The following is a 23,109-nucleotide window of genomic DNA, read 5'->3' as shown; positions in this document are numbered from 1 at the left end:
ATTTATTTATTTATTTATTTATTTATTTATTTATTTATTTATTTATTTATGTATTTATTTATTTATTTATTTAATTATTAGATGCAAAATAACAATAACATTGTAACAACAATTGCAACGATAACTGGCAAGGGTCGGTTACAGAGTTAGGAAGAAGAAATGTAATGGGTTGGATGGACGGAAGAAAATGGAAACCTGGAGAGGACTTCAAAGGATTCTCTCTCTTTTTTTTTTGAAGGATGTGAAGGGTGTGAATATGTCAATGTCGGGTAGTGAATTACTTGGGTAGGGAGACGGTGAAAGATGGAGCGTTGTTTTAAGGTTAGGCGCGGACGGGCCACATGACGAGTGTGGCGGTGTGTGTTGGGCGGGGGAACGTGAATGGCAAAGTACGTCGGAAGAGTATTACGTTTGGTGTAGCCATTGATTATTTTAGGTAACATAGGTCGGAGAACTGTAAACGGCTTCTCAGGTCAACTATACCAAGGTAGTTCAAAAATCCTTATCCTATTGTGTAACATCCTTCACATAATTCTAAATAGCGGACACATCTTAATAACGGACATTTGTTTATCCGCCAGGGCTGCCCGTCATGGAGAAGTTTCACTGTATAATTAAAATCAAAGGATAAATATATCGTCCTTTTAGAATCAAGATGCAAATGCACCAATCTGAACCTTGTTGATGTATGACAAATCAAGTGACAGCTATGAAGAGTTGTCTCGAGATTACGGTACACGGAACCGTGTGATGACTGCCCACGCAACATTGCACAGTAGTCTGTAAAGCAATACTGTTGTTACATCATCAGTTTTTAATAGCAGCTCTCGTTATCCCAGACGGTGATGTCAGGTGAGAGGGGAAATCTGTTCACTCTTCTTGGAAGGTCACGAGTAATTCTCACTGACATCTGTAACAAGTTGTTGGAGCGGGCAAATTTATAGTCCACCACGGCATTAGTAATGAGACCACTCCTTCTCATTAACTGCATCCCATCACGAGAAAGAGCGTGGTCCATGTTCACGTAGCTGATATCTATAGAACCAAAATAGTGAAGGTCACGTTTCGGTACGTCGAGTATTCCGGAAATACTGTTATATTTACGTCCATTTCAGGCAGAGAATAATAACAATAATAATAATAACAATAATAATAATAAAAGTTAACAGTAAACTCGTGTCCTCGTCCAGCTCTTTTCAGGCAAACCCCCAAGGGAGGTGAGCTGCATGTACCACTTTAACCACACACCTGACCTCATTGCATTCTGTGGCAGTACCTGGAATCGAACCCAGCTCCCGAGGACGGCAGCTAATAGTGATAACCGTTACGCTACGTAGCCTAATAATAATAATAATAATAATAATAATAATAATAATAATAATAATAATAATAAATAAACGTTATATACATATGCAAATCTGCAAAAATCAGACGGTAGAGCGCTGACCTTCTGAGTTTAATTTGGTTGGTTCGATACCAGCTCAGTCCGGTGGTATTTGAAGGTGGCCAAATACGTTAGCTTCCTGTCGGTAAATTTACTGGCACGCAAAGGAACTCCTTCGGGACTAAATTCCAGCACCTCTGCGTCTCTGAAAACCGTGAAAGTAGATAGTGGGACGTAAAGCAAATAACATTATTATTATCTACTAAGGGACTATGATAAGTACTTATGTGGGTTAGTGGTGGAAAGGCATATTTTTCTTGCCGTGTGGAGAGTATGGACCGCGGCCATAGATAAAAGCCTCTCGAAGGGATCTTGTTCTCAGGACAGAGATTGGCTTCGGGCAATAGAAGCGCATTCTACGTGGGATAGTGGTGGAAAGGTGAATTATAACTTCTTTCCATATATTTTTCATGATAGAGTTTGCCCTAGGGCGATAACAGCGCATTTTATTTGGCCTAGGGCAATAGCAGATCTTTCTATGTGAGCTAGTGCAGTGCTTTCGATTTGACACGTCCCTTCACTTCATTGATGATTCACCTTAAATGCGAGGGTGCACGAATCTTCAAAGATGCCGCAGCCCTGTATCCTCCATTACAGCGTTTCTCGTATAAACTAAGACCGTCAAAGCGGCGTTTCTACTCTCCGATCCGTAAGCTGCAGTATGGGAGGCACGCGCATAGTTCTTGACCTTGCAAGCAGCCTGCACGTGTTCGACCTGCCAAGCATCAGTCGCCAGTCCGAATTTCAGCTGCTAACATGCTGAGACAGTTATCATTACAACACCACATTTCCGTATGTTAAAGTTCTGGTTTCATGTTAATGGTCGTGTGAACAGTCATAACTCTCGCTATTGCTGTGCAGAAAATGCTAATGGTTTTTATGAAGTCCCTAATTATGATAGGAATATTGGTGTTTGGTGTGCTGTTAGTGCAAGACGAACAATTTGACCTAGTTTTCGAGCCGACCATAAATGTAGAGAGGTACCAAGATGACATTATGACACCGCTCTTCCAACAGTTAACGGAAGAAAAAAAATCGCGTGGGTGGTTTGAACAAGATTCAGCTCCTGCTCATACAGCAGAAGATTCTCTTCTTACAATCTCGGAAGTATTTGCTGAGAAAGTGATCCCCCTCATTCTCCAGACCTAACAGTGTGTCATGTTTACTTGTGGGGTAAATTGAAAAAAAAAAAAAAAAAACGTGTATCGAACATGTCCTCACAAATTGGAGGAACTGAAAGAAAACATTACGAATAAAATCAGAAACATTACTCTCGCAGAACTCACTCGCGTCATCCAGAATGTTGTTGCCAGATACAATGCCTGTATAACCCAGGAAGGACTACACTTCCAGCATCTTTTATAAGGTAAGATTTTATGTACGATTGTATACACGCTTATAGCAGGGCGGCCGCGCGCGACAGAAGTTCGGTTGAGTCAGTTCCTGTAGCGCAGAGTATAAACACCGTGTCTTCGGTCTGGTTTTATAAGAGAGACCCTGTATATTAAGATAAGTTTCATATAACATTATTGCTGTTCTGTATTCCATATTGTTTCATTTAAATGTGATTTTATTGTGCCGAGGTTGGTAACGGAATCTACAGTAATTATCATCATTGATGGGGATGACGTCACATCCCGTTTTACGTTGGCCAATACCTATGTTAGTAGCTATTTCAGCAATGGAGAATCGCGTGTCTTGCTCTTCATTAGGTTATAAAAGTAAATAAACTTCTGGGGTGGGCTGACGGGTTCCTGGACATCACAATGAGCACATCTTTCCCTGAAAGGAATTCCAAGTAAGATTTCTATAATTTCTACATCCATACACTGTTACAAATATTGGGTAGTGAGGTGTCAACTGCTGCTACCGGAATTTTTCCTTGCAGGAGTTATTTTCGTGCCAGTATATTTACCGACACAACACACGTATTTGAGCTCCTTCAAAAACCACCACATTAAGCAAGGATCGAACCAGCAAACTTTAGCTCAGAAGACCAGCGCTCTACCGCCTCAGCAACTCAGCCCGGTAGGTTCAATTCCTGGATTGTGAAACTGTTTATTATCGGCAATGATATTACGATCTCCTTTAGTTTTTGTTGTAACCAAGGTTGAGATTTACAAAACACAACTTTATTATTCGCTTCAAATGCAAAATACACTATGTACACAAATAAAACTGAAATTTAACTTGAAGCAAAATGAATTAGGAATCTTGAGAAAGAGTCTATCTTTTGTACACTATATACAAGTTTACAGTATTTACATCCACTTCTATCTCGAAAAGATAGTCCTTGATATGAAAAGTCGATAGTCGAAAACTATCAGAAGTACTGACATAAATGTTTTGGAAAGTCCTTCCTTGCTGAGTTCATAAAAGCAAGTTCAATGTAGGAAGAATTCTTACTTGGCGAAACCAAGGGAGCTTGCATTAATTAGGGAAATATTACGGTATGTAATAGTATGACTGGATATGGGCAGCGGAATAGGCCAGAGGAGCGGTGACCAGAGGTGAGACCTCGTACTGCCAGAAATTCAGTCCACCTGGTCGAAGCACATTTTCAAGAGGAGTAGCCTCCGTGCTCGACGTAGGGTGTATTCTGGAGCTGGACACCGGGGCAAGTGGGCATCAGGACAGGCTGGGAGTTCCTCTTTATAGTACACACACGACTGTTCAGGCACGCGCACTGAGGGCTGCGCGTCGAGGCTAGAAGAATGACACTTGGCGCGCGTGTAGCTGGCTGGCGGAGCGAGAAGGGAGCGCCGGACATACAACACTTTTCCTATTACATTGCTTTCTGGGACAGAATTTAACGAAGCCATATTTTTCATGGAGTTTTCAACAAATGACCCGTTCTCAAGATCCGGTACTTCTGGTACTCTACATACAATCCCATTATATGTAGATAAATGCCATATATATTCTGGATCACTGAACTCTGCAGTGTGCTTTTTAATATATATATATATATATATATATATATTAATTTGCTTTACGTCGCATCGACACAGATAGATCTTATGGCAACGATGGTATAGGAAAGGCCTAGGAGTGAGAAGGAATCGGTCGTGGCCTTAATTAAAGTACAGCCCCAGCATTTTCCTGGTGTGAAAATGGGAAACCGCGGAAAACCATCTTCAGGGCTGCCTACAGTGGTGATCGAATCAACTATCTCCCGGATGCAAACTCACAGCTGCGCACCCTTGACTGCGCGGGCATCTCGCCCGGTACTCTGCAGTGTAACATGTACCAAATTATACCTCTGTAAAACATAAAATACATAATAATAAATGCCAATTATAATGCAACTTAATTATGTTCAGTATGTCAAATTTATGAAGGCGCAGTTAATTTTAGCCACACTTATATTCTATTAACAGATTATAAATAGGTTTTTATGTAAATATTTTGTATATCCGATTTAAATCCGTCAGTCTACGTAAGTAACTTATTATGACATTCTTGAGGAGCCTAGTTATTTTGGTACGCAGCTGTTAAGCTGAAAAGCTCTTGGAATTGCCTGACGTCACAAGCTACAAAGGAAAAATATTTAAAATTATGTAAAATAGATGTGATTGGACGATTTAAGCAGTTTATAATATTTCCAAATGAAGGAATATTCAGACGTTTGGCCTACTCCAAGATCAATTCGGTAGACGAAAACAATTTGAATTTGAAGAGGGTATGTCAATGCGTGTGAACAAGTAATGCGTTCTTAACATGCTGTCTTTATTCGAGTGTGCTAGTTGTCTTGTGCACTGGTTATTAATATTTCGTCGGTCGTACCGACTGCCAGCTGTGAGGGGCACTCGTATTAATGATTTTGTCGTCGTTCATAATGTGTGCAAATTATGTTTGGACATTCTTCATTACTAGGTCAGTCGTCATGTGTTACTAAGTCATGACTGAATGGTTATCACTAAAGAGTCCGAGCTCCTTATTCTTTTTTCTTTCTTTTTTTTTTTTTGCTAGTTGCTTTACGTCGCACCGACACAGATAGGTCTTATGGCGACGATGGGACAGGGAAGGGCTAGGAGTGGGAAGGAAGCAGCCATGGCCTTAATTAAGGTACAGCCCCAGCATTTGCCTGGTGTGAAAATGAGAAATCACGGAAAACCATCTTCAGGGCTGCCGACAGTGGGGTTCGATCCTACATCTCCCGAATACTCGACACTGGCCGCACTTAAGCGACTGCAGCTATCGAGCTCGGTAGCTCCTTATCTTGACAAGGAAGTTTGAGATTATGGGTGCAGCCTAGGAGCAGGGTATTATTATCGAAAATGGAAATGTGAATGTCGTAGAAGGAAACTGAACCAACGACGACCGTAATACACCAGAACCTTGTGCTGAACGAGGTCCAAGAAGACAATCCACGAGACCTACTTATTAGATCTTGCTGGTTAATAACTACGAAGGAAAATGACAGTAAGTTGTAAATACAACGAAGACATTATTTTAAAGTGTAGCTGTATCTTGTTCTTCGTGAATAAATAAATAAATAAAAGTCTGTCTTTATTATTATTATTATTATTATTATTATTATTATTATTATTATTATTATTATTATTATTTTGTTCGTATCGGCCTACTAAGGACCACGTCATTTCAGCTGTTTTCTCTGGGCTTTGATTTTTGCCCACTGCCTGGTGGCCTTTTAGTTTCTTCCTGAGTGGGAAGCGTTCTTGTGTATCTTCATAAGTAATCCCTATCTCCTATAGGTCCCTTACCACCTCCCTGAACTATGTTGGCTGGGTCTTCTTACCTTTAAAATAGGTAAAAATCTGGTTCGATAATCGTGTGGGTTTCATTCTTAGCAAGTGGCCTTGAAACGCAATTCTCCTTCTCCCCATGCCATCAGAGATCTTCTAGACATAAGTATACAGCTCACGATTATTGCCAGGTCTATATTATTCTTTATCTTTAATTGTGCCAAGAATTTTCTTTAAGACATTTCTTTCTTTAATTTACAGTTTTTCTATCGGGCCTTTCTTGTTCACAGCAAGACAACCGTTGTATACAAAGTCTCTGGTCTTATGACAGTGCAATAATGTAATAATGTCTGAAGCTTGCGATCAAGGATATGGACCGTTTGTTGTAAACGTCTTTTGTCAGTTGCTAAGCTATTTCCATTTTATTCATGCGCGACGCGAAAGCTTCTTTTTCAGAGATGTTTGGTATTATTATTATTATTATTATTATTATTATTATTATTATTATTATTATTATTATTATTATTATTATTATTATTATTATTATTATTCACAGCAACTCGCAATGCCATTGCATTATCACCCGAGAATACTCAAAACTAATTAAGTTACTGCAAGACTTCTAAACAAAATGATAGAAACCCTCAACTTGAGGATTGTTGAAATAGAGGGACCGTTCTCTTGTTCGCAACAAGTTTTAACTCTGCAGTTGAACCACGTCGGTTTCTCGTCAAACGCCCACTTGTCTAGAGGCAAGGCTGTTGGAGGGTCAGGAGACAGTAGGTTGCATAATGTAAAAACAGCGGTAGTTTAGAGACCGCACAGACAAGGTTTATTCACTATGTCACCGCAAAATACATTGCACAGGGCGGAAACCTGTCTTTCTTGATTTAGTGACGGGTGTACTGCACAGTTAAACCGCAAGCATGGTAGTGAGTTCGCGTTACCTGAATCACGCGCAATGAAGGGTAACTTCAGAATTAAATGTGTGTACTCAGTATAGAACGTGTAGATATATTTTATCGGAATATGACGGTTTGAGACGTCATGTCTATTAAAAAGAAACGTTTTGGCATATAGGGTTGGAGGGAGTAGCACTGCAGGTGCCATTACACGGTGTTGCCACATTCCTACATGTCTTTTTCCTCCCTTTCGCTTCCTGCTCACATGTTCGTTCAGACTGCTACGTTCTACCTTTGGCAACTCCAAGTAACACGAGCCGGCCAGCAGGCGTATCTCCATGGCAATCGCAGTGGATCCACCCACGTTTCCATGACAACACTACCCCAATACCCCCTTCTTCCCACTCAGATAGGCAGTAAATAGACCTCCCTCTAAGGACTGTCAGAACGTACCTTTCAATATTCCGACTATAGTGCCCTCTGTGACAGAACAATGTATGTCCAACAAGACCTATATATGATATACGGAACAGAGCAACAGTGAAGTCGAAATGCCACAGGCTGGAGCTCGTTGAAATGAAAATGCAATACAATTAGCTTTACGTCGCACCGACACAGATAGGTTTTATGGCGACGATGGGACAGGAAAGGGCTAGGAGTGGGAAGGAAGCGGCCGTGGCCTTAATTCTTGGTGTGAAAATGGCAAACCACGGTAAACCATCTTCAGGGCTGCCGAAAGCGGGTTTCGAACCCACTATCTCTCGAATACTGGATACTGGCCGCACTTAAGCGACTGCAGCTATCAAACTCGGTGAAATGAAAATGCTGCGCTTGATGTATGGTGTTTCAAGGTTCGACCGAATCAAGAACACTTCCATATGGGGCAATGTTAAAGTGACAATCAATCAATCAATCAATCAATCAATCAATCAATCAATCAATCAATCAATCAATCAATCAATCAACCAATCAATCAATCAATCAATCAATCAATCAATCAATCAATCAATCAATCAATCAATCAATCAATCAATCAATACCGATGTGCATTTAGGGCAGTCGCCCAGGTGGCAGATTCCCTATCTATTATTTTCCTGACTGTATTTAAATGATGACTGAAGTGATGTGATGAAATTGATGAATGACTGAAAGGACTGTAACGATAACAAAATGTGGTGGGGGGGGGTGTCTAATCTCCATCAACTCGATTACATCTTCTGGATAGTTTCAAGCTTATTTACCCCTATAGGCTAGACGGGAGTAGACCTCGGCTGAATGGTCAGCGTAGAGGCCTTCGATTCAAAGGGTCCCGTGTTCGATTGCCAGGCGGACTGGGAATTTTAACCTCGTATGGTTATTTCCTCTAACTCGGGAGCCCAGTGTTTGTGTTAACACACATCTTCATTTACATGAAACACTTCACACTACAAGCCGTGACAGAAACATGCAATAATAAATATTAGTATGCTTCTCTATACGTTACTATGCGGTTCGCCTTTGTTGTTCCTTACTTTGTGCCGCACCAATGACAACCTCAGTAGACTAGGGAGAAATATTCTTTGACTCAAGCCGCACCAGTGAGAGTCCTGTAGCATCCAGTAATGAAATGGCGTATGGCTTTTAGTGCCGGGAGTGTCCGAGGACATGTTCGGCTCGCCAGTTGCAGGTCTTTCGATTTGACACCCGTAGGTGACCCGCGCGTCGTGATGAGGATGAAATGATGATGAAGACGACACATACACCCAGCCCCAGTGCCAGTGAAATTAACCAATTATGGTTAAAATTCCCGACCCTGCCGGGAATCAAACCCGGGACCCCTGCGACCAAAGGCCAGCACGCTAACCATTTAGCTATGGAGCCGGACGTAGCATCCAGTGAAAACCTGAGAATGCTAGATGGCAGTTTCTTGTCAACTCCACGTGGAGTGACGCGCTGCGTTGCGATGTTATTTCCAGCCTATCGTATCATCATTAAATATTTCCCTGTTTCCATATAAGTGATATGAATACTAAGCAATGGGCAACTCAATTGATCAAACTATAAAATAATAATATGAAGTAAGCAGGAACAAACAAACACTGCACTGTAGAAGGAAAAGTGACAACTCTGCTTCCTGCTTTTCCCACCCCACTCACTTCTAGCCATCCCTTTGAGATGCCGGTTGTTAGCCTTAGAGAAGCACGATAATAATATCCCTCCACACTGGTTTGGCGTCGGAAAAGGCACCCGGCCGTAAAACTGAGCTACATTCATACAAAAGGCAAGGAAGAAGAAGAGGATAGATGGGAGCAGTAAAAACTACTTGGTTGCGGATTGTGACGTTCGGCTGTCTCGGCTTTCTAGTTTTGTCTATAGGTTGTCTTCAGCGCGGCCTTAGACTTGTTCTATTTTTATATTTAATTCCTTCCACTTGCTTTCATTTGTGGTAGGTTTGGTCCCTCTGTTCTCTTTTTTTCTTTTGCTTTTCCCACATTTGTGGGGTCACGGGTGCCAAAGGTTTTGCACGTGTGGGTTTGGCCCTATTTTACGGCCAGATGCCCTTCCTGACGCCAAACGTATGTGAGGGGATGTAATCACTATTGCTTTTTTCTGTCTTTGTTGGTATGAATATGAAGAGGAGCAAGTTGGGCCAAACACGAACATCCAGTTCCCAAGCCAGAAGAATTATTCAGACGCGATAAGAATCCCCCGAACCCGAAACCCCCTGAACCACAGGTCTCAATGCTCACAATTCAGCCAAGGACTCGAATACATTTCAGTCTTCTTTATATTAAGATACTGAGACATTGGGACATTTCAGACATTTAAACAAAAATATCAAATATTTGACACTTTTTCACGCAACTAGGCAAGTTTCTCAAAAATATTATTGCAATTAGCGATTGACCCCGCATACACGAAACGAATGACACCTCGTGGTACATGCTATCACGTTGAGGTCTCGAATTATAGCAATTTTACTGCACGCTACAAGCTCCGATTTCACCACAAAATGGAGGATACATACACGGCTCACTAATGCACTATCTGACATTGAAATATGCTCTTTAGACATTTCTCTATTCATATCAATTATTAATTTCTTGCTGGCTTTTATAGCGATGCAATTATTGAAGGAAACCTGGCATAAGCGATTTCTTTGGGGAACACACGGATTTTTACTTGGGGGGCACATTGTTGTTGTTGTTGTTGTTGTTGTTGTTTGAGTCATAGACTGGTTTGATACAGCCCTCCATGCCACCCTATCATGTGCTAACCTTCCCATTTATACCTAACTATTGCATCCTACATCTGCTCTAATCTGCTTATCATATTCATTCTACCCCTACCGTTCTTACCTCCTACACTTCCTTCAAAAACCAACTGAACAAGTCCTGGGAGTCTTAAGATGTGTCCTATCATTCTATCCCTTCTTCTTGTCAAATTTAGCCAAATCGATCTCCTCTCACCAATTCGATTCAGTATCTCTTCATTCGTGATTCGATCTATCCATCTCACCTTCAACATTCTGTAACACCACATTTCAAAAGCTTCTATTCTCTTTCTTTCTGAGCTAGTTATCGTCCATGTTTCATTTCCGTACAATGCCACGCTCCAGATGAAAGTCTTCAGAAATATCTTTCTAATTCTTATATTAATGTTTGAACTGAGCAAATTTCTTTTCTTAAGAAAGATCTTCCTTGCTTGTGCTAGTCTGCATTTTATGTCCTTACTTCTGTCATCGTTAGTTATTTTACTACCCAAGTAACAATATTCATCTACTTCCTTTAAGACTTCATTTCCTAATCTAATATTTCCTGCATCACCTGCCCTCGTTCGACTGCATTCCATTACTTTTGTTTTGGACTTATTTATTTTCATCTTGTACTCCTTACCCAGCCAACGGCCGTAGCCGTGATGAAACATCCGATCCTGTGGGATCTCCGAAGTTAAGCAATATTCGGCGTGGTCAAGATCTGTATGGGTTACCACGCACTGTTGGTGGGGGATAAGGGAATGGAGGAGCGGAAAGGAACTGGGCACTCTACCGTACGCAAACTCCGGCTCAGGCACACCTCTGCGGAGGTTCGGACCTGCCTTCGTGCAGAATACACCCTTACCTTTTTACTCCTTGACCCTAGACTTCGCCCATACCATTCAGTAACTTCTCTAGGTCTTCTACAGTCTCAGATTAAATAACAATATCATCAGCAAATCTGAAGGTCTTGGGAACACACTGGTGGAACAAAACGACGGACTTATTTTACGTCAAAAAGAAAGTCTAAGAGAAGCGACTGCTCTAATTTGGTCACATTAGGCGCAACAACGAGAATCCTTATTTAGTGAGTAGTTTAGCGCACAGCTCAACCACAAGTGCGGTAAGGAGCTTACGTTAGCCGTGCCGAGCATAAAGGAGGGCAAATGCAGAATGTAAGGTGTGTACTCAATATAGACGGCGTAGAGGAGATCTCTTATCTGAATATGAAGATGTGAACTTCGTTGGAGTGGAAGGTAGAAGAGTGAGAGGAAGACCGACGAGAGGATGGATAGGGAGAAGCAGTTAACAAAGAACGATGAATGATACAGAGGCAAAGGGAAATGACTGCCATTCCCTGGCACGCCAGAGCGATTTTCCCTCACCAGTGTAGTTAGTGAACGATTCTTCCGACTCGTCGGAACCCCCCGGAGACAGATAAGTAAAAGAGCATAGTTTTCGCCCTGGGGCTCCCATCTTCTGGCTCTCAACAACAACAACAACAACAAAAATTGTCAGAAACATCGATCCGGCAAGAACGGAAGCAAAATCAGAAGGAGGAGAAGAAGAAGAAGAAGAAGAAGACTTCAAATATTTATTTTCTTCCTCAATTGAGAATCGGAAATTGTTTAGTTGATAAAATATTTCAGATGTTACTGAAACGGCAAAGGTAGCTTAGGTGGCAAGCGTTGGCCTTGTAACTCTTGGGTGTTGGTTCGAGTCTTGCTCCCAGTATGGGTGTTCATAAAATTATTAATTCATTGTTCAGTATGCAATAGATTATCATACTAAACAGGAAGGCTCATCGTATAAAAACAGGTATGTCAGCTTTTTGTCGTAACTGAGTTAGCGGTGATATACTGGGACTTGGACCAAGTTTAATTTAGTTTTTTTACACTTCGAACTTCACTTATTTCAAGCTTATGATTTTGTAACTTTTTATTTGTTTATATAGGAACGTTTTGAAATTAAAATTTCGTTTTTTCTGAGTTCCGTTTTCCCCATGACCCTTCAAACAAGATCTGTATTATTAAATCCTTATTAAATATAAAAGGTAACCCTATTCCCTCTGTGAGTTGGGGTGGTAGAAAACTTCCACGTCGACCCCTACCTCTCGTAAGAGGTGTACAAAAGGAAGTCCTAGAAGTTCTCAACCTCTGAGAGCTGGCAGTCGCGGTGCCCTTCCTCAGTCTGACACTGTTTCCACTTGTGCCAGACTCCTCACTTTGATCATTCCTATCCGACCTTCTCTGGTCAACTCGTAACCTCTTCCGTCAACTGATGTATTAGTTTTGCGAGACCTAGGGAATCTTTCATTTTCACGACATTCATGGCCCTTACCTTTCCCTTGCTGATACATTCATACTTCCAACGATCAAATTCTCTTCCATATTTCCCTGTGATTAGTGTAAAGAGAGGAGGATACCCTGTTTTATTTCCTCTTAAAACAGTAACCACACCACCACCACCAGCTCCAAAATGATCCTCTATAACAGGGCCTCTCGCTTGGTTGACCAGACTGCAGACCCCCACTCCTCGATTTAGAGCAATAGCGCCGTCTCTCTCTTTCCCCACGCCTGTCTCGCTCGCTTCCCCTGTCCCCCTCTTCCTCACTTGCTCCGAATCCGAGCTGAGTTGAGCCGAGCTTAGCCGAGTAGCCCAGACACGAAGCGTTGGTCCGAGCCAAGCCGAGCGAGACCGATGCACTGTGCCCAGCAACTCTGCGCCGCAGTTTGCACGCGTGAGATTTTGAGCGTTTGAGAGCCCTGCTCTTCATAAACGATTAATTAATTAGCGATTAATTAATTAGCGATTAATTAATTAGCAGAGTTGGCCACTACACGACAGCCAAATAAAAATCTGCATTAAACATACACTGACGTACTATGATTGTGTCGCTTCTAAAATAAATCTTCACCGGGCGAGTTGGCCGTGCGTGAAGAGGCGTGCGGCTGTGAGCTTGCATCCGGGAGATAGTAGGTTCGAATCCCACTATCGGCAGCCCTGAAAATGGTTTTCCGTGGTTTCCCATTTTCACACCAGGCAAATGCTGGGGCTGTACCTTAATTAAGGCCACGGCCGTTTCCTTCCAACTCCTAGGCCTTTCCTCTCCCATCGTCGCCATAAGACCTGTCTGTGTCGGTGCGACGTAAAGCCCCTAGCAAAAAAAAAAAAATTAAAAAAAATCTTCATCTGTTGAGTTAATGTTTCGCCACAGCCAGCAGACGAGCTTCTAGTGAGAGATAGTGTTCCAGAATAAAATTGCCGGTTCGACCCTGGCCGAAGGTAGTGCGATAAGGTGGGAGAATCTTTCATTTCACCTTGGGAAAGAGTTTTAGGTGAGTATTCGTTCAGTTGTAGTTCCAGTGTATGTTCCTATGTTGATCTCAGTTGTAATGAAATGGCGTATATCTTTTAGTGCCGGGAGTGACCGAGGACAAGTTCGGCTCGCTAGCTGCAGGTCTCTTAATTTGACTCGCGTAGCCGACCGGCGCGTCTTGATGAGGATGAAATGATGATGAAGACGACACATACACCCAGCCCCTGTGCCAGCGAAATTAACCAAGTATTGTTAAAATTCCCGACCCTGCCGGGAATCGAACCCGAGTCCCCTGTAACCAAAGGCCAGAACGCTAACCATTTAGCCATGGAATCTCAGTGGTGTGATATGATAACGAGAAGGAAGTTAGTTTTTCAGTTTAACCAGATAGCCGTATCTCAAAACTGACAGAAAGTCGTCACGCCGATGTGTCAGTGTATCAGTCCAATATCTGCAGGCAATCTGTTTTCAGGTATTATTATTATTATTATTATTATTATTATTATTATTATTATTATTATTATTATCCAGGTATTATAGGGTTTCATCGGCGTTCAGTTTCTTCAAACGGAATTACTCTTCAAGTTTAATGCAACTTTATTGACTTTCTAATTTTCTTTCAGTATGGGTCCTTCAAATCTCGATTCAGCACTTTCCTGTATTGCTACAGGTTTCTAAAACCACCACCTCCTGCAGCTCTGGTAAATTAAATCATGCAACTGATGGGGAATTTATCCCACCTCTGTTGGAACAACGGCAACTCTAACCCGGTGACAGATATCTCTTATTTCATTAGCCAGAGGCAAGTACTTCTGGACCATCGTCATGACCTCCTGCTGGATGTTCTCTGTAGCTGGGATTGTAATCTAAATATTTATGCGACATTTGACACTTTGACAGTAAAATATAAGATCGTTTCTCGCGTGTTATTATTATTATTATTATTATTATTATTATTATTATTATTAATACACGTATTGTAGCGGTCCGTAGAGGGATAAGAAGCGTGAGGACTGAAGGGCTGGACACCGAGCTCGATAGCTGCAGTCGCTTAAGTGCGGCCAGTATCCAGTAATCGGGAGATGGTGGGTTCGAGTCCCACTGTCGGCAGCCTTGAAGATGGTTTTCCGTGGTTTCTCATTTTCACACCAGGCAAATGCCGGGGCTGTACCATAATTAAGGCCACGGCCGCTTCCTTTGAACTCCTAGGCCTTTCCTATCCCATTGTCGCCATAAGACCTATCTGTGTCAGTACAACGTAAAGCAAAAAAAAAAGGGGGCCGAACAAACACAAATTAGAGTTCAAGGAAATCTGATCAAATTTGAGAATACTATATTTTCTTTCTTTTCACCATGAAATAACAAAATAACACAGCAAAAGTGAGGGAGCAGGAGACCCAGCAACAGCAACAACAACAACAACAACAAAATACCAAGCGTAATTAAGATTATAAGTTTAAGAAAACACCAGTATACGAGCTTAATTAGCTCTAAATTAATTTTACATGGGAGCTCGAACGCTCAGAGGTCATTAATAAGAAAGAGCACAACAGCTCTAAGTACCCTACCATACACGAGCACCAAGGCTCAAATCTACGTCACAATTATACAAAGTAAACTATAATTCTAACACTTCGTTATATAAGTAATTCGTTCAACTGTACATTCAATAAGGTATGTAAAATGCCGTTCAATAAAGAAGCCGTGGCTTCTGATACAGTAATATCATCAGACAACTGGTTTAAAGCCAGTAGTAAATTTTTAAGGCAAGGGGCTCGAACCCCGAAATCCATTTAAGGTGATACTCCGGAGATACAAATGTATTTTTACCTAATGTATGGATTTTCACGAAATTTTGTGGGAATATCGCCGACATAAAAGTGATGATGATTGTTGTTTAAAGGGGCCTAACATCGAGGTCATCGGCCCCTAATGGTACGAAGTGAGACGAAATGGAATGACAAATTAAAAGTCTAAAATTCTCCACTGACCAGAATTCAAAGCGTGAGAACGAAGAATGAATAGATGGACATGAATTTAAAACAATCAGTGGATGCGACCGCAATGCTTTACATTCACACAAACTGACGTAAAAGAATAGGATTACTGACCAAGGGACTGCTGCTATAGCATAACACTGAAACGATGATGCTTGCAGTCTAAAGGGTGTCCAAAATCCAAGTTATCGGCCCCTCATAACGGTACTGATCGCCAGGAAAGTAGAAACAGGATATTTGTCCTGTTGCGGTACTAATGAAAAGTAGCAGAGACTTATATTTTTCTCACTTTGCGGCGCCATTTACAGGCAACGCAAACCTATGGTGTTCATCACATAAGAGTACTAACCACAGGGACCTTCCACTATCCCGTGGTGTTCCTCATATAGTGGGTACTAATCACAGGCAAGGCAGAACCATGGTAGCTATCATCCCATGGTCCTGCTCAAGGTACGTAGAATACAAGGTAGGAATCACGAGAGAGGTGCGCAGTGGCAAAGCAGAGCTGTGACGTCACTCAGGACCCTCGCGTTGAATCTGCTCTGAGTGAGGTAGAGGTAGTTCGAGTAAGAATCGCTGTGCACGCAGAAGCTAGGTGCTAATAATACACGATAGTAACATATCTGTGGTGTATAAGAAACCGTGTGTGTTTATTTTATGAGATAAAACGTAAAAAGCAGTAATAATGTACACTTTTCAGTATGCTTTGTCATGCCATTGCAGGCTGCACAAATCATAGCAGGCACGCGAAGGAACGAAACATACACTTTCATGAATTCCCTAAAACCACTGACGTAAATAAATGGTGACAGAAGTAATCAAGACATTATCGAAAGCTATCGTTCTCAGCTTCGAGGGTTCGGAAGGCTTTATGACGATCCTCTTCCGACAGCTGTGACGCGAAAGGTGAAATCATTGCTTCTAGCCTCAATGCTTCCAAGGCGATAAGAAATTCCAACTGTTCTCCGGAAGATTATGAAATATTACGCCCCAATATGTACTGATGAACTCGATCAAAACTCGGATATCGTGTGCCAGTCTAAGGCCAGCGTTGAGCCCACAACATCCTATTTTTTATCGGAGGATGAGCAAGGGTTCGTTAAAGCCCTTGAAGATCTAGTAAAACAGCTCGAGGGGTTTCGTGAAACCAAGGAGCTGCTTGAAGACTTCACTGGCTATATAGCTTTTAGGATAAAGAAGAACCTCGATATAGAAAGTAATTACGGAGAGAAAACAGGTCAAACTACAAGGGGTGGAAATTAAATTTAAAAAAGATTATTTTTTTTTTATTATTTTTTTTTTTTGCAAGTTGCTTTACGTCGCACCAACACAGATAGATCTTACGGCGACGATGGGACAGAAAAGGGCTAGAAGTGGGAAGGAAGCGCCCGTGGCCTTAATTAAGTTACAGCCCCAGCATTTGCTTGGTGTGAAAATGGGAAACCACGGAAAACCATCTTTAGGGCTGCCGACAGTGGGGTTCGAACCCAATTTTCCGAATACCGGATACTGGCCGCACTTAAGCGACTACAGCTATCGAGCTCGGTGGTTTCAATTTTACCACGGGAAAGAACTGAAAGAGGGTTCTAACATCATCACAAACCTTACGGATATCCTGAAAAAGAAATTCTCTGAAATTTATGAGCTTGCATGTTGCTTCGTGAGAAGCCGTTCTTTTATTCGAATGGACGCTTTAAACAAAAGTAAGACATTGAAGAGACCGGGTTTCTGTTAATACAACACCGATAAAGAAAGAAGAAAAGCTAAGAAATTCCACTGATGCTATGGATAAGTGTGTTTTGTTATATATATTTTTAATATCAGCATTATTCTTTGTGTATGTATAACATACCCGTTATTTTTTTTATGAAAGGCAATTTATTATGTTGTATATGAAACCAATGCTAAGAATGTTGATATACAGGCTCATGAATATGGCCTATCTAATGTTAACGTGGAATTTGTCATGTCTTGGCACTTGCAGGAAAACATTTACTGTACTGTTTGTATTGTGGACAGTTTCCTAACATTTGCTGTTTGTTTTGTTGACGGTGTATATAGTTTCCCAATACTGCTTGTAACAACGGACATATTTCTTGCAGTCATCAAGCTTTATGTTCGAGTCTGTAACAATTAGAGCCCCTTGTTATTGTTATCATAGGTGTTGAGAACATGAACATATGGAATCGCCATTCCACTGCTATCACAGTCTTAGCATTGGTACATCCTTTTATACAGATCGAAATACTTCAGAAACGCTCCTGGATTCACACTGTATTTGATCTCCTATTATTATCTCCTATTATTACTCTACTGTAATAGTGAAGTGGAATGCATTTTCTTAGGTGATGTTAAAATATCAATGAAGTTATCTCTAACTTGTGGCTAAAACAGAATAGCTTACAGCTGTGTATTAGCCTACCTCATATAGAGGACAAGGTGCTGAGGGTTCAAGTGACGTCATCGACAGCCAAGCTTGGTGGGGAGACCTGTGCGTGATCCCGACCTCTTACTCTAACTACCTTGGTCCTGCTCATATGGTGGTACTAATCACAGGTACCGCAAAAGCCGACCGCACGGTACTCCTGTGTGCTACTAATCACAAACCCATTTGGTACTTAATATAGTGGTACTACGCGCAAGTAAAAGCGACCCATGATGTTCACCGCGTGGTGGTACTAATCACAAGTAGTTTCATGGTTCCAAGACAATAATCCCTTGGTCGCCCCTTTTAGTCGCCTCTTACGCATGGGATACCGTGTTTGTATTCTTCGTCGGCGTCCCCCATCCACAGGGGGTTGTGTGTTTGGTCCGCGGGAGGTATTTTATTTCCCTCAAGTCCACCGGCAAGCCGGTTAGGACCCCCCTATCCGCCGCCTGGAACGCGCCACGTGGGAGTTGGGAGTATCACATTTCCGGGAGTATCACCTTTCCCCCTGCTACGCCAGCGTAGTAGGTTCGTGGTACATAAATGTAGAGATATCACGAACATTTCCTTCATATAAAATTAATAGTTTTTCCAAAATATTTTTTTTGGAAATTTTAAATTCCATTTGTTTCATGAAATTTCTTTGTTAATGTAAATTCGTAATTAGGCAGATAGTACTTATTTTAAAATCACTACGTATCGTTCTGTGCATAATTCATATAAGGAGATATATAGTACTAAAGTTTGCGTAATTTTATCTTCTAAAATTTTGGACTAAAAAATCCCTACTACTTGAAAAATGTCTGCAATCAAAAATTCCATACGCAGATTTCTTAATATAGCTGTGATACATATACCATACAAATGTTGTCACATTTGGCAGAATATTATGGGAGAAAAATGGGATTTAAATGTAAAATTACAATTGGCAAACAAAGCATTATTATAGTGATAAATTGTTTGAATTCAGCATAATAACTCCGTGACAAGAAAAAAGATACTCAATCCTTTCAATTTAAGTCATAAAAATCACCAAAACGATCAAAATGTCAATTTTAATCTCCAGAGTTTTGCCTTAACTGGTTTTATATTCTGCTCGTGATTTAGGCCACAAAAATACCTTATTATTCAAGAAAATATCACCAGTTGCTTTAAAATTAGTTCTTACACTTGTTAATTACCTAAATGGGATCAACACATCCTAAAATACAAGGACAGAAGGTCCATACTATACGGCCATGAGTATAAAAGCGAAGGAGAGAAGGTCAAATTTACAAGGCCAAGTAACAACAATATGAGTGGAGGCAAAATGTACGCACTACAGAGGACAAATGCTTACATTAACTAATCAGGATTACGGCCCTGCGAAGCAAAGGTTAACCCATACTATAATGGGACTATGTAAAGATAGAAATTTAAAGGCCGAAAGAGAGATACACAATTTGACAGAAAAATTCACTAAATATTAAGTAGATAAGAAGTTTAACGAGGGTATCACGCCTGTGCTTCTTTAGATTTGGCATTTTCCCATTGGGGAATAACCTTCATCATTTGCAAACTTTATATGCACTTACCTTTCGAATTTTAAGGTTTTACATGACTTTAGAGACGCATGACCTAGCAGTTAGATGCTAATAGAAAAACTAAAATCTTCCCGAATTTCACACGCAAGTTTAGTTCACTTAAACACTATACCTTGCTGCCATACCTGATTAGTATATAATGTACATGCTTCTTCCCTCGCCACCATTCTCCTTTGGGAGTCTCCCTCAGCTCCCTCTCAGATGCTCTTCACACGTAAGTCAATACATATCGTGCAAGACACCTTGGCCCGAAAAGCTTGCTCTTAAATAGAGGCTCGGGTGATGTTTCTAGACAGATCTGTTACAACACTTTAGATTGGACTGCAGGATATTAGATAGGGACAAATTGATTGGGCGATGGCTTTGTTTTGATTACATTTCATAGGCGGGCAATATTGACAACTCAAAAGTGATTTAAAAGAAGAACTGACTGTAAACAGGTTGCCCAACTTCTAAACATCAACATTCCTCCAAGTTATATAACACTTGAACACCATGGAGCAGTCCGAAATCGATGCTAAGGACATCTAGTCCCCGACAGTCAAACTACTTAGAGCATCTGATATTTCAAGATGTTTACACAGGTACCAGCGTAAACACCGAGATGCAATTTGAAATAGGCGGAGAGGCTTTACTCCTGGTACAACTATTACTATTATTATTATTATTATTATTATTATTATTATTATTATTATTATTATTATTATTATTATTATTTCAAAGACGAAATTAAGACAAATTTCGCTGTCGTAAACATCACTTAGTATACAGTTAAGAAATCAATCAAATTTGTATCACATTTAATATTGCAAGTCTCTATTTTATGTGGAATGCCAACCACAGAAACGTGATTTCATTTCAGAAGTTCCACATATATTGTCTAGGATTCGAATTACTAGTTCTTTGTTGAAAAAATAGAAACGATGACACTCAGGAATTACTGAGAAATCTATACATATCATAAAATAAAATCTACGGTACTTGTCTGATTATGTTCCGGAGGGCTGATCTGGAGAACAATCGAACAGATTTGATATGGTTTCCACCGTTGTACATAGTACTTAAAGAGGAAGAGTTATGTGTATAGATGGACCATTACTCTATCACAAAAGCGATAGTGGCTATTTTAGCGACGGAAATAAAAGAAAAAAACAGGCATCTAAGGATTTTCTTGATTTATGCAGCCTAATCTGTCATTCAGAATCCCTAAGTACTGTATGTGTGATATAACTGTTGAACATAAAAAGCTCTAAAAAATCTGGAATCGTATATATCTATCTGTAAAAGGTAGCCCTCAATGGGTGTTTTCAGATTACAATTTGAAGCAAAAATTGATCTAAGAATTAGAAACCTCATAGCAGTTAATCACATAATCATACTCAAAATACCCTGTTTATTCACCTCGGTAATCTTATGAAGATAAAAATATCCTTTACAGTGTATAATTAATATTTTAGAAGTTATCATCGTTTTAGTAAAGTCTAACTCCTTGACTAAATGGTCAGCATTGAGACCTTCAGTTCAGAGGGTCCCGGGTTCGATTCCGGACCGGGTCGTGAATTTTAATCGCGCCTGATCAATTCTTCTGACTCGGGAGCTGGGTGTCTTTGTTTGTTCCAACACTCTCTTCATATTCAGACAACGCACCTCACTACTGGCCACCACAGAAACACGCAATAGAGAATACATTCCTCCACATTGGGCTGGAGTCAGGAAGAGCAGCCAGCCGTAAAACAGAGAAAAATCTGGTAGCACCCTCGCCTCACAGTTGAGGGAAAATTGGTAGAAAAAGGAGAATAAAAATAAGAAGGAGGAGGAGAAGAAGAATAGCGCTATTTTAGTAAAAGCACAGGAATGGTTTAAATTTTGCTTACGGATAAACGGAAAAGCTAAGAGGCAGGCATCCTGGAGGACCTGAGAAATGTTGCACTGAGCTACGTACAGACATCATGAGCGATGTAAATAAACTCTGGATCGCCAGCTGCTGGCGACGGGGTTCCTAGGAACAGCCGAAATCTCTTTCTCGTTCAGTGGTGGACATGTTACATAATTTTTTTATCAACAATAGTGCATTGTGTACCTTAATTAACACCACAATCATTTTCTTCCCAATCCAAACATTTCCTGTCCCATTGTTGCCATAAGATCTGTGTTGGCGCGACGCAAAGAAAATTCTAAAGAAAAAAAGAGAGAGAGACAATATAACGCATTCTTTATTTTCCTTCGCTCTTGTTTAAATATTAAAATTGTTTATTATTAGGTTACTGTAAATACCGGGGTTGTTTCCGATTTCCAGAAACGAAAGTCACAAGGGCCTTATCTTAAGAAAAGCCACATCTCCACCATCGGTCGTGCTCTATCTGATGCACCTTCATATGAACTATAGCTCTGAGTGCACCACATTTTCCACTGAAAAAGACTTTTACGTAACACAGCCAGGTCCATGTTGTTCCACTCCTCCTCATAAGCTTCCCATAAGGCTTCCACAGTACGAGGGAAGCCTGTTTGCCGATACCCTTATATTATACTCGTTATTGATATCCCAGTGAAGTCACCTTGTCCCAGTGGGGACACGTTTTTAGCCTTTCTCCCCAAACATTTTAGGCCTAGGTGACTCACATTTGAAATTTGTATCACCTTGGAATTTTATCCCAACTCTGTTTTAATTTTATTTCTTGTGCGACTTATGTCGCTAAATTTAATTGCATCTTCTCCGCCCGCGGGGTTGTACTCCATCGTCCATATACGATGTATTCCGCTCCTATCCTTGTTATTTTCTGGTCCACTGTTGGACCAACTCTAGAGCGAGTCTATCTCCCGCAGCTCGTTCGCTATCCAGCTAAGTTCGGCTTCGCGTAGCTTATTGGCATGAGGCTAGTTCATTGTCGTCCATCATGGATGTTGGATGTGTTTTGCGTTGGCTCATTGCTAGAGCATCAAAATACCACATCATGCCTGGGTAATTCATAAAGTTTGGGGGCTTATGCCCTCAAAGGCTGTATATGATTCTTCTGGGAGTTGACGTCCGCAACTTACGTACTCATTTTATTCATTTGGAAAGTTGTGAGTATAAGATCCCGGCTGACGCCATGCGTTAGCTTATGTGCAAGGACCAAAAGTAAGTTACGTTTTTCAAGATATTTTTATGTTCTTTTCTCCTGTTCCTGGATTGCCTCGCCTCAAAACTTGATTAAATTTGTGGATATTATTCCGTCCTACGAATAACAATTCTGAGTGATCTTCTTCCCGAATGAACTTGGAAATTTTGTAAAGTGAAAAGTACTCGGCTTACTGACTGCACCTTTTCAAACTCCGTACCACAGGCAGAACTCTATCAAAACCTGTTTATCTCTCTGCATTTTTCTGCGAGAAATGACTTCATTGTAAATCTTAACTATTTTTCGGATCATGTAAAAGATATGTTGTCAATAGGAAATGACATAATTTTACTAACGCGTAGTCGTCTGCTGTAAAAATTGAGACCACGCGATT

The sequence above is a fragment of the Anabrus simplex genome, chromosome 4 (assembly GCF_040414725.1).
Source record: "Anabrus simplex isolate iqAnaSimp1 chromosome 4, ASM4041472v1, whole genome shotgun sequence".
NCBI classification, from domain to species: Eukaryota; Metazoa; Arthropoda; class Insecta; order Orthoptera; family Tettigoniidae; genus Anabrus; species Anabrus simplex.
The sequence above is the reverse complement of the archived record's forward strand: the minus strand, read 5'-3'. Positions refer to the sequence as shown.